This window comes from Rhinolophus ferrumequinum, chromosome 11 (genome assembly GCF_004115265.2).
Source record: "Rhinolophus ferrumequinum isolate MPI-CBG mRhiFer1 chromosome 11, mRhiFer1_v1.p, whole genome shotgun sequence".
Classification (NCBI taxonomy): domain Eukaryota; kingdom Metazoa; phylum Chordata; class Mammalia; order Chiroptera; family Rhinolophidae; genus Rhinolophus; species Rhinolophus ferrumequinum.
In genome coordinates, this window is record NC_046294.1 from 41,865,368 (window position 1) to 41,880,552 (window position 15,185).

A 15,185-nucleotide genomic window follows, 5' to 3' on the forward strand; every position below is an offset into this window, starting at 1 on the left:
AAATTGCTGCATATGGTACCTAGTACGAAGTAAAATGTGGTCTAACTTATAATTTAAAAGAATCACTCTGCCTGCCTTATGGGGGCAGGAGAGCAGTTAGGAGATGATGGCATTGATAACATGGCAAGAAATTATGGTCGTCTAGACCAGAGTAGGAAGTGGTAAAAATAGTAAGAAACAGTCAGATTCTGTACATATTTTGAAGATAGAGCCAACAGGATTATCTGATGGATTCCCTGTGGGATATGTGGGGAGCAAGAGGAGAATGACGAATGATTCATGTTTTGTGCTTGAGCAGCTTGAAGGATGGTCTTGCCATTTACTTAGAAGTAGAAGACTGAGGGAAGAACAGGTATTGGGGGTTGTGTGGGTGAAATTGGAGATGTATATGAGATGCCCAAGAGGAAGTGTTGAGTTGGATGTATGACTTTGGAGTCTGGGGAAGAGGTACAGACTGGACATAAATATTTGAGAGTCTTCAGAGTATAGATGGTATTTAAAATCATGAGCTCAGATAAGATCCTCTTGGGAGTGAGTGCGGATAGAGAAGAATCTAATTCTGAGAACTAAGCCCTGGAGCAGCCCAGGGTTACACATGGGGGAGATGAGGAGAAACAAATGCACCCCCCACCTCCTTTCCCTTCTTCTCTCCTCTTCCTCTTCTTTCTTCTTCTTTTATTGTTATGAAAGGGGACTGTTCTATTTAATTCAGTTAGCCTTCACTTGAACAAAGCTGCTTACACAGCTTTTTTTAGGTTTGCTTCTAAAAAGTGATATATGCTTTGCAACTTCAAAGTCTTTTAAAAAAACAACAACACCCAACTCTGGGCTGTAGAAGCGGCCTCATGGTGCAGGCATTGAAACAGCAAATCCAGTGCATCTGGAGATCAAGTTCCTCTCAGGATTAGTGAAATTGAGCTTTTGTTAGCATTAATTTAATGGCGGACTGTCAACTTGCAAACCTCAAAAATCCTTTTCTGCTTTGCATCTCTTTCCCTTTTTCACCCAAAAGAAAAACTATGTGAAGCCAGAAGGGAGAGAATCTGAGAAAGGTTTGACTCTTCCTTTGGTGAGATAAACAATCTGTTATGTCATGGCACCGGCACAGAAATCCTGTGTTTGAAGAACAGGCTGAAACTACAATGTTACTCAGGATAGTTTAGGGGAAGGCAAGGTAGGGATAGCTCAATTCTTGTGAAAAAGATCTGGGAGTCTCAGTAGACCATGGATTGTCTATGAGCCAAGTAAATGACATGGTTGTTACAAGAGCCAACACAATTGTAGGTTGAACACAGGAAGTCAGAATCCCCTGAATAAAGAGACTGCTGGTTGGAGGACACCAGCATTTGAGGTTGGGGCTTCTGAAAAGGGCCACGGTATTTATTGCATGGCCCCAGCCAGGACAATTAGATCAGAGGGAGATACCTGCTCCTAAGGTAGCTAATGACTTAGGAGACCTGGCTGAAACAGAGAAGCGAAGCCAGTCAGATGCTTTTGAGAATCTGAAACAAGATAGTTATCAGGTGGTTGTGGGGAGGAGAGGGCTGGAGGTGAGAGGCCATGTGAGCCATAGCACGGTGAGCGTCCAGATAAAAGGAGGAGTAGAGAGAGGAAGAGGAGGAGGAAGAAGCAGATGCACAGAAGGAGAGAAGGAGAGAGAGAATGATACGGCCTGTGGGAACCAGGGATACAGACATTAGGACAGATAGACAGAGTAGGGCCCTCAGGTCCTGCCAGCTCTCTGCTCCCTTGTGGTCTGGGTATCCTTCCTCTCCTGTCCTTGGGTTTTCTAGGGGGTTCAGTTATCCTTGACACAAGCCCCCTTTACACTTGAGCCAGCCAGAGTGGGTTTCTATTCTTTGCCACTGAAAAGATTCCTGCACTTTCCCTACCTATTAGGTTCTGCTCACCTGTCAGCCCAACCTGGAATTCCTTCTTCCTCCCTTGATTTTCCTTGTTCTTCTCAGCACCCAACACCCAGCTAAAGTTCCTACCTCTCCCATGAAGCTGTTCCTGACCAGCCAGGCCCCAGAGGCCTCTCGTCCCCCTGAGCTTCTACAGCCCTTCTAACCTTCCCACCTGGCCCCATCTTCCCATGGGCAGGCCTAGTAGTGGTCTCCCTGGGGCCAGACTTCATTTCTCCCTCTGCCTGGCCTGGCCCGTGCCGGGACTGAGCAGAGCCCAGCAGGAAAGTGTCCATTTGCTTATTCCCTGAGCCCCACTCCCACCTGGGCTGCACCCAGGCCTCTGCTCTTTCTCTGCGGGGATGTGGGCCCAGCAGACGGGCGTTCCCTAGGCTCCTCCTCCGTATTGACTCACTTTCCCTATTCACAAGTCAGCTCACATATCCCCTAAAACACCTAGACCCTGTCTCCTCACACCCCATCACTACTAGTTCTTTCGGGTTAATTCAGCCAACATTTTTGGACGATCTAACATGTCTCAGATGTTAAGCTAGGCACTGGGGCCATTGTACAAAGAAGCAGCATGGGGTAACAGTTCTGGAGTTTGGCTGAATTAAAATCCAAGCTTGCTATTTGAGAGCTGGTAATCTTGATCAAGTTACTGAACATCCTCACGCCTCAGTTTCCTCACTTTTAGGGTGGGTTGATATTGATACTAATAGTATGCCTACCTCATGGGGCTTTAGTGAGTGTTGGATGAGACGATCAATATGAGGGGCTCAGCACAGTGCCTCGTACCTAATAGGTATTGCTGTTGTCATTGATACTATTACTAGTATAGAGATGCACTGCCGAGGGTCCCTATCTTTAAGGACCTCAAAACTAGGCAGGGAAGGCAGAAAAGTCTCCCCACCAAGTGACAGATGTGTACTATTGAGATTCTCTTTGGTGTGTTCCAGCATTCCAGTGGGCTACGAATGGGATAGAGTTAGGTTGGGATACTGATGCCCCCTTAGCTCTTTGGGTGTGTTGTTGGTGGAGTTTGGGACCACCAGAATTCCCAGATGACCCTCAGCAGCCATGAACAGCCTTGTCCATTTACCCCTGTGTTCAGGTATGTGAGCCATAGGAAGCTCTTCTTGGATGGATGTGTGAGCACAGGGTGCAGGGGAGCCCAGAGGAGGGGAAAAACTCATCCAGACTTCTCCAAAGAGCAGCACTGCCTTCTCTGAAACCCTCCCCGCATCCCCCGCCCCACCATGGAACTTCTAAGGTCACCCTGGTATCACAGCCCCTCCTTACCCACGTCCTCCTACCCTCTTCCCACACTCGTGTCAGCACGTGGTTGCTGAGTACTGATAAGCTGAACCTCATTGCCATCACATCCAAGCCCGTACCAAACCCCATAGTTAACCCCGGCTAATTGGCTTCTGATCCCATCAGTCCATTGACACAGCTTTCTCAAAGGTCCAATAGCTTGTTCATGATCTTCACCTGTGACTTAAAGCGCCCCTTGAGATCCATCTTTCCAAAATCTATACCACCAGTCTGGACCTCTCTCAAGCAACAATCCTTGCCGTCCTGTATTTCTAACCATCTTCTGGGCATCTCCATCTGGGCATCCCACCAGCATCTCGAAATGAACTCAGATCTTTCTTAAGCAGTGCATTCCTTCTCCTGGCTTCCCTGTGGCATTAACACTGTCTCTACCTGCCCAGGGATCGACACTTCGGAGTCACCTGATCTCTTCTTTCCATCCCCTACATGCAGTTAGGTCACAAGTTTGTTGAGTCTATCTCTTCCTACCCACCCTCATTACTGCTGTTACCACTTCTCTGCAGAGCTCCACATGTTCAACTGTCCGTATGTCAGTCTCCACTGGGATGTTTCATAGTAGTTACCTAAAACTTAACATGTCCAAAATGGAATTCTTGAATCTTTTACTCCTGTCCCTTCAGCTTGTTTTCCAATCTCCATAAATGACTTTATTATATGTCCAGTTGCTCAACCTGGTCACACTTGACATCTTCTCTTTTGAGGGCCACATCTTAATAAGGTGTTTCAGGAGCACTCAGGCTAATGTGTAGCCCAGCAACGCTACCATGGCCATGCATTGTTAAAATATTGAGGTACTTCCCTGTTAGTCAATAAATAGCTGCTGCCTTGCGATGCCTGACTGCCCCCCAATCAGTACAGTCAGCTTGGACTCTCTCCAGGATTCTCTGGATCTCCCCACGATCTGGCAACTGAAGGTATTGATCTGCCTGGTATTGCAGGGACCTCTAGGACCCAGTTATTCCAGCAGGACAGCCACTGGTTTCCATTCTAATTAGCCAGGGCCTGGGTCATAACAGTTAACTATTTTGAAGACAATCCCCAGTTACTCATTTTGAAAAAGAGGAAACTGATACTGGAGAAGTTAATTAACTTCCATACAGTTTCTTGGAATCTGTCTAGCTCCAAAACCCACTCTCTCTTTCCAGGACATTTAGCAATAATCCCCTGACTTGTCCCCCTGCCCTAGAACAATCTTCCCAAAGCCCAGCTCTCAGTATACCCTGTGCCTGCTTAGAAACCTCCTGGGGCTCCCAGACTGCCTGGAGGTTAAGTCCAAACTCTTAAGCTGGGGTTCAAGGCTCATTCACTGTCTGATCTACTCAGACAGCCTCATGACAGAACCTCTGCCTCTGCATTTCTGAGCACTTTCCTACTGCCACACTTGAGTCTGAACCACTTCCTTTAGGAAGACTCTCCCAATTTACTCTCCACCTCTTGAAATCTTGACCTGTTTGGATTCATGAATGCCTCAAATGCCAACTCCTGCGGGAAGCAAACCTTCCTTAATGTCTCCACTTCTTCTTTGGAACTCCTGCAGCACTTGGTTCAATTCAATGACAGCCCACCCATGGCCCTAATCATGTTCTTCCTTATAGAACAGTCTTACTAACAACACCTTACATAAGCATACTGACAGACAGTTTGCAAACCACTCTCACAAACCATATATCATCGATACTACTTTCTTGAGTCTTATAGTATAAGCTCCAGGAGGGCAGGAGTCACATTTTGCTCATAAAAGGAGAAACTTTATTCAGATGAACAGTTTGCAAACTGGGGAAATGAAGCCCCTGGAAGAAACCAAAAGTGCACTCCCCAGAGACAAAGACCTCCCCCACCTTTATAGGGAGAAAGCGTCCACCCTGGTCCCTGATTGGTTCATTTTTATGTAAATGTGGGATTTAAATTTGCACAGTGCTATTGGTCCAAATAGCATTGACCTGATTGGTCAAAATCACACGTTCTGATTGGTCATTATGGAGCCTCTCTGATTGGTCAGTAAAGATGCAAATGAGGATATAACTGTACAGCTCTGATTGGATTGGGCAAGTCTCCAATATGGTTGAAATATGACTGGTCAAAATACAATTCCAGGATCTTCTTTATAAAGTTCGACTCAGAAGGCACAGATGCAATGCTGGAGACTTAGCAGCTCAGTCTGTGGCTTTCCCCTGATATGCAGTGTGCGTGAGAGGCCACTGTAAACAATGGCTAGACTCTGATTATGAATTTGGGCCCAATTAACTCCAAGGACTCCTTTTAAATGGTATATTCTTTCTTGAGGTCAACATGGGTAAGTCATACTCTTGACACAGAGTGGAGAAAGAGGGTGACAATTTTTCCAGTAGTTGTTCCTGCAGGGCTGGCCCAAAGCAAAGTCAGGATGCCGAGATTCTTCCTCTTCCCAGCCTCCCTAAGGACCACTCATGGATTCTTATTTTACTCATGGATTATAATCCTTTACTATCTTTTGATACTTTGATGCTCACATTGCCTCAGATTTGGCCAATAAGAGTCCCTTCAACTGGCCTGCGTCCTTTTGACATATCACCATCATTATTCTTGAAGCAATTCCCTACTTTTTGCACAAAACGATGTTTCAGACTCATCTTGTACTTTCCCTATCCTAGCCCTAAAAGTACCCATTTCTCCATGGAGCCCTAAGTCCTTTTATTGGAGAAAGGTATTTATAACCCAAAATCTGTGTGCGAAGTGTGCTCATCGCTACTGTTGCATCATTGTTTCCAGGCCCTCTCAGTGGACAGAGCTAGGAAACAGATGTATACTGATGCACATACACATGCCTGCCTGTATGTATATAAATATATATGTTTACAAATACATGCCCATACACATATGAGGTGCGATCAAAAATATGGTTGAGTGTTTAAATAAAAAAATTATCACAGTAAAAGACACATTGCCTTTAATCCCTCTCAAAAAACCCCCCCTTGCTTCAGAGGGAGTTTATCCCATACTTATCCCATTGTTCTTGCCACTTTCTGAAGCAGTTCTGGAAGTCCTCTTTCATGAATGTCTTTAGTTGTGCTGTTGTGGCTGCCTTGATGTCCTGAATTGATTCAAAACATTTACCTTTCCTGGTCATTTTGACTTTGGGGAAGAGCCAGAAGTCTCACGATCCAGATCTGGTAAATAAGGTGGATGAGGACAATGTTTTTATTTGACAGAAATTGCTGTACCGGAAGTGGTGTGACATGGAACATTGTCATGATAGTGGGATGAAACCATTTGCCCATTTCATGTTAATGCGCTGTTCATGATCCATGATTTACAGCACACTTTAAAACACACCTTTTCTCCACTGTAGCTCACACCTGACTGACTGAACTGAAGAAGCTAAAACTTGTTGCACACCGTTACTAAGTTTCAACGCACCACTTCCGGTATTGAAGATCCCTGCCTTTCCGTTGGATGGCACTCGGCAGCAGCATTGACTGTATGTTTTGATCATACCTCGTATCCATCCATCCATCCATCCTGTTCATTCCAGTACTTGAATTCCAACATAGCACTGCATGGCTTATTCTATTTTCCCTCCTCTCCACTTATAACTCTCTCCTTTGATAGTGAGAAACTTGATTGTCATGATTAACAATATATTTACTAACTCAATCCTAGAATACACAGAAAGTATTTTCAGAATTGCTAATCGCTATGTCTACGAAAAAGAAATCTATTCAATATTCGTTTATGGTTCTTTTATTCCTTTAGCCTGAAGGCATTTAGTGCAAATACTGTGTACAAAAGTTATTGGAAATAGTTCCTTTCCAGCCCGGTCCGTCCAGACTTTCAATCCCTTCTATGTTTGTTCCATATCTCATTTCTGTCCCTGTCACACCTGGCTTGTCAAATATAGAGCCTCTCAGGGGCACCAGACAACTGTGCCCCCTTCTCTGTGGGTTGCCTAGGACTAGGCTGGGGCCTCCTCTTCCTGACTTCGTTAGGCACCACTCCTCTATCCTCTTGCCAGTTCCAGAAGTGTGTTCCTTCCTGTTCCCTCTTAGTCTCTTTGTGGCTAAGGATTTATTCCTTCTGACAGAGTCCTTTGCTATCATGTTAATGGGATCCTGGGAGGGAAAGAAGACACCTTATGTTCCCGGTCTGCTGTCCTGAACCCGACACCTGAGGACTTAGAGTCAGATCTGTGTTTACAAACTGAGACACTGGCCAGCTCTCCAAGTCACAGATTCCTCATCTAGGACGTGGGGGTGAGAAGTCCTATATCACGTAGATTTGGTGAGGACTGAACTAGACCTTATATGTAAAGTGGCTCACGCAGTATCTGGAATCATGTTCAGTAAATGACACCTGCCACTGTCTCCTGGATGCAATTCCTGCTGATGTGGCTACTGATTTGTTCACTTACTCATCCAGGGCCTACTAAACGCTGAGCATATCTCAGAGTCCCTAAGTATAAATGGGGCAGAGAAGTCAAATCTCCCAGTGTGGTCATCTCAGCACTCAGTGTCTGAGCGGGCAGTGCTCTTGGCAAGATGCTGCTGCTCCTGGCTTGGCTTCCCTTGGTCCTAGGATGTGTTTCTGGCCTGGGACTTTAAAACTTCCCTGGCCTTGAGTCAAATGGCCTGTGGGGAGAACATCCCCATGCTGTGTGTCAGTGTGCCTCCACCAGCCCACTGTTGTTATGCTGAGGACATATGATTGTCTCCGATGGGCATGAGTGATGAGCTGAAGATTTTGGTAGAGCGAGGCCAAATCCCTGTGTGGCTCCAGGAACAGGGATAAATATAGCCTGAGTAATTGCTCATGTTCTTTTAAGGACGAAAAGTCAGCTTCAGGCAAGCTGTGAAGCTCCATGACCAGGACAGCAAGGGACACAGTTCCTTTTTTAGAGCTGTGGTCAGCCCTGCTTGTGCACTGCTGGATCCTGGGCCTCTGTGAGGCCATTCCCACTTGAATAAAGGGGTCACCTTCACTAGTCTACACCCCATGAGGGCAGGGATGGGTCTGAGGTGTCCCTACCGCATCCCATTATTCAACACTCTTCTGGCACAACAAACATTTTTAAATGAATAAACGAGCAGTGAGAAGGCTTTATTTTAAAAATAATCTTTAGAATAAGATCTATAGTCTAGTTAACAGTAATGTACCAATGCCAACTTCCTGGTTTTGATATTATACAACAGCCATATAAGATGTCACCACTGGGGGGACGCTGGGTGAAGGGTACGTGGAACACTTTGTACTATTGTTAAAACGTCCATGTGTCTGTAACTATTCCAAAATAAAAAGTGAAAAAAAAATACCTTTAGTCAGGCTTATGCCAACACTCTTTGATGTCTGGAGGAAGCCGTGCTGAAAGATGGATTGATTAAATCCCTGTTCACAGCAATGTTTTTGTTTCATTATTTTTGAATGTAAACACACGATTTATTCATACCAGTATGATTCAAAACCTCACATATATTAAGTAAGATAGATATTCTTTCCCTCCACTAGTTCCTCTCCCCCAAGGGCAGCTAATATTATTGGTTCTTGTGCTAATATTAGTGAGATTGTGTGTACACACACATATATACTTGTGAGTGTGTATGTGTGAATATAGGAAGTATGACCATTAAGTTCACGAACTTGTTGCAACAATGTTGCTAACTTTTTTTGATATCAGAGGGATTATTCATTATGAATTTGTACCAAATTGACAAACAGTTAACCAAGTTTACTATTTGGAAGCGCTGAAAAGGCTGCGTGAAAAAGTTAGACAACCTGAACTTTTCACCAACAATTCATTGCTCTTGCATCACGACAATGCACCAGCTCACACAGCCCTGTCTGAGGGAGTTTTAGCCAGAAAACAAATAACTGTATAGGAACACCCTCTCTACTCACCTGATCTGGATCCCAATGACTTCTTTCTTTACCCAAAGATAACGGAAATATTGAAAGGAAGACATTTTGATGACATTCAGGACATCAAGGGTAATACAACGACAGCTCTGACGGTCATTCCAGAAAAAGAGTTCCAAAACTACTTTGAAGGGAGAACTAGGAGCTGGCATCAGTGCATAGCTTCCCAAGGGGAGTACTTCGAAGGTGACCATAGTGATATTCAGCAATGAGATATGTAGCACTTTTTCTAGGATGAGTTCGTGAACTAAATTATCTGAACTTGTAAGTATATTTTTTTGTGTGTATTTATATATTGTTCTATTATCTTACTTTTTCCACTTAACCATGTATCTTGGAGGCTTTTCATATCAGTACTCAGAGCTTCTTTATCCTTTGTGATGGTTGTACCCCATCATGGCCCCCAATTGGTGGACATTTATGTTGTTTCTAATCCTTTTGCTTTTTTCACAAAGCTGCAATGAATAATCTTGTTCAGTTGTCATTTCCCAGGTGTGAGAGTGTATTTGTAGAATAAATTCTTGAAAGTGGAATTGGGTCAAAGGATACGAGACTTAATCTTGATAATGCTAAATTGTCTTCTATAGAGCTTGTTCCAGTAATGTATTTTATGAAATTCTTGTGTTAATAAATTGATTTTAAAAGTTATTTGGTGATTCCTTTGTGAGTCTGGTGAAAGCTGTGGGCCTATACCCAAGAAAAACACAAATCACATGGTGTTTTGCATACAATTTTAGTTGGCTCAGTGATGCCTGACAGCTATCCACGAACCCTAGTTTAAGAAATCTTGGCTGAAGGGGAGGAGGTATGGTATAGGGGAAAGAGCTGCAGGGCCAAACTGCCTAAGTTCACACCTTAGCTCTACCACTTACTGGCTGTGGAACATCAGGCAAGTTATTTCACCTCTTCAAGTCTCAGTTTCCTTTTTGATGGAAACGTATAATAGTTCTCTTTCATGGAGCACTTGTGAGGAGACATACATGCTTTCATATACAGAATCTAATACTGTAGTTTGGAACAAAGTAGATGCTCAATATACAGTTTGTACATACACACACACACATACACATTCTCCCTCACATGTACGCAAAGCTGATGGTTCCATTTCAACCTATGTTTCTGGTTGTCTCTGTAGTAACTCCTGCTGGATTTTTATAAGATTGATCATTGGCGCACAATTCCCCAAAGTGTGTGGTCCTTGGAATCACCTGAAGGTCTTAATTAAAATGCATATTCCTGGGTCCTACTTTAGACCCATGGAATTAGCATTTCTGGAAGAGGGATCCAAGGAGTTTCATAGTTGGGGATTCTAATGCACAATGAATTTGGAGAAATGGTGTTAAAGAGTTTGGTAAATTCCTAGTCCCTATACCTGCAATTCTAGTCGTTAGCACCATGTGGCTTTGCCAGTAGGAGCCAGTACCCAGCAGATGGGTAGGTATAGATACCTGAGGAAAAGCATGGCTAGTACCCAGGACAATCTCCTCTGCTTCCATCTACAAAAATACAATTATTTATGAGTGTAACCGACAACACGCCCTGCATTCTCATCAGGACTCTCTCATAACAACCAGGGAGGAGAGATAGTCCAGGACTAGATGCCCGTGGAAGGGGCTGGGATGGAGGCCCCGTGGGCCAGATTTGGTGGAGAAAGACTGTCATGAGTGGGGTTTCTGACCCATGGCCAGGAGCTGGGGATAAGGACTGTGTACAGCCAAGCGGCCACCACCAGAATGGCTTGAGGTCACAGGCCTTGAAGCATCAATCCCTAGAACTCTCAGCATGACTGATGAATACATTATGGGTGACATGTGATGGCCCAGGGCTAGAGTTGTCAGGTTTAGCAAATGAAAATACAGGATGCACAGTTAAATTAGAATTTCAGATTGAAAAAGAAACCCACATATTTTTAGTATAAGTATGTCCCAGGCGATATTTGGGACATACTTATACTAAAAAAGTTATGTGTTGTTTATCTGGAGTTCAAATTTAAGTGGGTGTCCTGTATTTTATTGGGCAAGCCTACCCAGGGCTTCTCTCTCAGATGCCTCTAACCTCAGAAGAGGGCTGGAGCTCCCACGTGACTTGCCCAGAACCTGGAGCTCCATCATCTTGGCTCCAGGTGAGCACTGCACCCAAGGTGGGTGAGGAGTAGGGACAGGGCGTGGCCTTCCAGGAGAGAGGCAGCCCTTCCTCACCTGTGTCTGGGCACGGACAGGAAACGAATGTGTGCCGATTGGCACTTATGAGATGCTGGCACTGTGCTAAGACCCCCCCCAATATTATCTCATTTAATCCTCCTACAACCCTATGAGTTAGGTGTTATCACTATTATCCCCACTCTAGAGACCAGGGCACTGAGCTTCCCTGATGGTAAGATCACAGGGCTGTTCAGCAGAGGAGCAGGGATTGAAGTCCCTGGGGCTGGTGCCCGGTCTCCGATTAGCTGAACCTTCTAGGCCCTTCTTTCTGGCAATCCCAAGGGTTTAAGGTGGGAGCAGCCCCTGCCCCCCGATCTCCGGACAGGAAATGTTCCTAGTTTCTCCTGGCGTGGGGCCAGGGTCTTGTCCAGGCTCACAAGCTTGCTGAAGATTCCAGGCTGGGAGGCTGATCTGCAGAGTTCCCTCGGTACCGGTCTAGCCAGGACAGCGCCCAGTGACACGAGCTGCCCATGGGCACTGCCACCCACTGTGCGGGTGCCCGTGGGGGGGGCGGGGAACCAGGTGCCCTCTCCAGGGCGAGTTGTTGCCTCACAGGCCCAGCCTGCCCCGAGCCCTGGAAGGGTCTGGTCAGCTTCCCCCGACGTTAGTCCCCTGAACCCGGCCCGAGGGGGCTCCTGGAGGAGCTCTGGGCTCTAAGTCCCAGCCCCTCTCGGAGGAGGCGGGCGGCCGAGGCTTCGCAGCCAGAGGCTTCTCAGCTCGGAGCTCCGCTCCGGAGCCAGATGTAACATTGACCTTAAATGGTAAAAGCTCCCCAGAGTGAAGAGAGGCTGGCCAGAGGAGGAAGGGGAGTAACTCAGTTTTAGGTAAGTCATCGCTATATCCAAGAATAACCTGCCTCTTCAGCCGGGAAGCGGAGGGAAACTTCTCCTTAAAGGTACAGGGAGCTGGGATGGGGGCGCTTGACTTTAACTTTGCAGGGGCGTTGGCTTGTGGGGTGGCATTTCAGCTGAGTATTTTTATGTCATAATTTTTAAATAAGTGAATCTTGCCAGTCCTAACTAAACTAAATCGTGCTCCTTTTGCTTGCTGTTGGAAAGCGTTGCACAGGTTAGGGTGAAAACGGGTTCTGACTGGAGGTCCCCACCTCCAGATTTCCTGTGGGCCCTTTTGGGGCAATAGAGGATCCCCAGATTACACAAGCCTGCGTTGCCTGCTACCCCTCTCCCAGCTCAGCTCTGTGCTTACTGCCCCTCTTTTTGCTCCCCCACCCCCACTCGGTGTGGCCCCTGTGTCCACCTTGGGCCCTGTGCTGGCCCAGCCCTGTTTCCATCCTTGACCTACTCTGTTTCTGTTTCTGCCCCTCCTGTCCTGTGTTTTGGTCAGAGCTCCTGTTTTTATCTGTCCCCATCTCTACTTCTATCTCCAGCTTTGCCCTCCCTTCCCGCGCTCTTTCCCTGCTCCTTAGAGGGGTTGCGTGTGCCCAATCTGTGCCCCAAGCCCTGCTCACCTCCAGGAGCTCAGTGTCAAAGATATTCCTCGAGTGAGCGGCACTCAGGCTGGCTTTCTCCAAAAGAAAGGCCAGTGGAAACCAGAGAGGGCTGCCCAGCTGTCTTGCTTCCTTCTGCTCAGTAAACAGTTGTAAAGCCCAGGGATGCTCTGCAGTTTGAATAAACAGAGAAAAGGGTCTAGAACCCCTGGCCAGTGCTCCTGCCTCCCAGAGCTAGGCAGCTGCTGTTTTGATGCTCTTCAGTCTGCTCGTTAGGACTCTCAGGGGGAGACAAATCAGCCTACGGGCTTGTCTGAACTGGGTCTCCTGCAGGAAAAAGGAGAAAGCTTCCTAGAACTGTTAGGCTGGGAGCACTAGGGAGTCAGAGTCTGCTAAAGATTACGTTGTACCCACCAGGGGGCAATGACAGGCCGGTGAGACAGGTGGAGTTCACTCCTCCAACCTTGCCCCAACACTTTTATGGGGATGCAACTTGGGCTAAGTGACTTGCCTAAGGTTAGACCACTAAGAGAGAACAGAGTTGGGACTCTAACCCAAGTCTGTATAACTCTAACTCCAATGCTAGTGTGAGTACACTCCTGCTTTGAATATGTCTTGTGATTTCTGACCTAATGGACAAACCAGTTGTCATCATCATGTTTGTTCAGTCCATAATTTAGTGGTGTGTGTGTGTGTGTGTGTGTGTGTGTGTGTATTCACAGCTAATATACCTTCCTGTATACTTGGTAGTAAGTAGGACATAGCTGCATACTCTCTAAGATTGTCTGGTAGATATAAACAAGTGCTAATTGCTACATTATCAATGATCTCCATCAACCTATTTTCTGGAAGAAAAATAAAAAAAACAAACATGCCATTCTTGCTATGCACCATGCTCTGTTCTAAGCACGTCCCATGTAGTAATTCAAGACTTCCACAACCCTACAAAGCGGGCATCCTTGTTACTACCCTCATCTTAGAGATGGGGACATTTTAGCACAGCTGGCACTTGACCCCAGGCAGCCCATGTCTGGAAGGTCCACTCTTAAGTACCATGCTCTGTTCATCTCCAGGTGGTTCTATTTCTGAGAGGGTAGTGGGGGAGCATGGACTCTTCCAACACTGTGTCTGATTTCCCTGTGTGATTTCATGTGTGCTTTCCTGCAATGTTACGAGGGATGGATGTTTATAGACGAGGACACTAGGATTAGGGAATGTTCAATTACTTGCCCAAGGTCACCTAGCTGCCACGTGACATAGCAGAGGATTTAGTATCTTGGATGAGAATAGTTAGGGCCATGTAATACCTTCCACTTGAAACTAATTGCAAGGGGGACCAGTGAGTTCAGGGTGAGGGGTTCTGTGAGTCTCTGGGAGAGGATTCTGTGCCTGAGGGGCTGAACTACCCGAACGGTTCTCAGCGTCCCCAAGAGTCCCTGCCTCTTTCCTCTAAGTCTTGGCAATAAACGTGGATGGATGCACCTCACACCTCCAGCAGGAGTGGAAACAGCCCTGGGAGAGCAGACACCCCGCTTCAGGCTCCGCTGTGTGTTCTATACCCAGACGATGCTGGGAGTGAACTAAGTGCTCAGGGTCTTTCTTTTCTTTTTCTTATGAGGAGATGGACGTAAGGCTCATAAAGTATGTTCTGGTTAAACAGGGCCCTGGGTTTATTATGTATGTGTGCCTGATGATCAGATGCTTCTAGCCTGGCTTGAGAGGATGCAAGGTGGGGGCCTCAGGTCATCTGCCCCTTCCCCATCCTGCACCTCTCCTGGGCAGACCCATGGAGTCACTGGTCTGCTGCTCAACTATCCTTTCTGTGGCTTGGAAGTCAGCAGAGGGATTCGTTTGCTGACTGAGGAGGAGCAGAGGCCTGGAAGGATGGGAAGGAGAGATCTGGGAGCCCCCAGACTCTGTCCCAGGCCTTGGAGAGTTCTGTGAATCAGGGGAAAGAGACAGAACTGAGTTCCCATGTAAGTAAATAACTGTAAAAGGAAGGAGGAGAGAAAATCGATATAAATTGAGTTCCTACCTTTGCCAGGATCTGTGCTAGGATTGCTATTTAATTTAATCCATGGGATAGAGATGAGGGCGCTGCTACTGAAAGAGGTGAAGTGACATGTCCAGGGGCACACAGCTGGAAGGTGTCGAGCGAGGCTTCTATCTCAGGCCACCTCGGTCCAAAGTGGGCACTTCCTGTGTTAGATGCCACCCTGTCTCTACTTAGTAACTCAGATCTCAGGTCACTTATCAAGTGTCACAGTCCAAATGATGGAAAAATCAAGAAAAGAGGGAAAGGGGATATTGTGTTTGCCCCGTGGACCTGGGAGGCCAGACCCTGAGTTCAGGTGACAGCCTAGGACACCCTCACTGGATGGGCTTTCAGACCCTGAGCCTTAGCAGAGG

The 15,185-nt window shown here is 46.4% G+C and overlaps 1 protein-coding gene across 6 annotated transcripts in view; it reads left to right on the forward strand.

Annotated features, from left to right (window-relative positions):
- The first annotated feature begins 11,833 nt into the window (after positions 1-11,833).
- IRAG1 (inositol 1,4,5-triphosphate receptor associated 1) overlaps positions 11,834-15,185 on the forward strand; it is a 108,594-nt gene continuing 105,242 nt past the window's right edge. For 2 of the 6 annotated variants that reach the window (XM_033120373.1, XM_033120374.1), the window contains exon 1: positions 11,838-12,224. The gene's annotated coding sequence lies outside the window, so the exon portion shown is untranslated. Of the gene's footprint in view, positions 12,225-15,185 lie in introns of all 6 variants that reach the window. The other 4 variants (XM_033120376.1, XM_033120377.1, XM_033120378.1 and 1 more) reach the window with 3 other exon arrangements.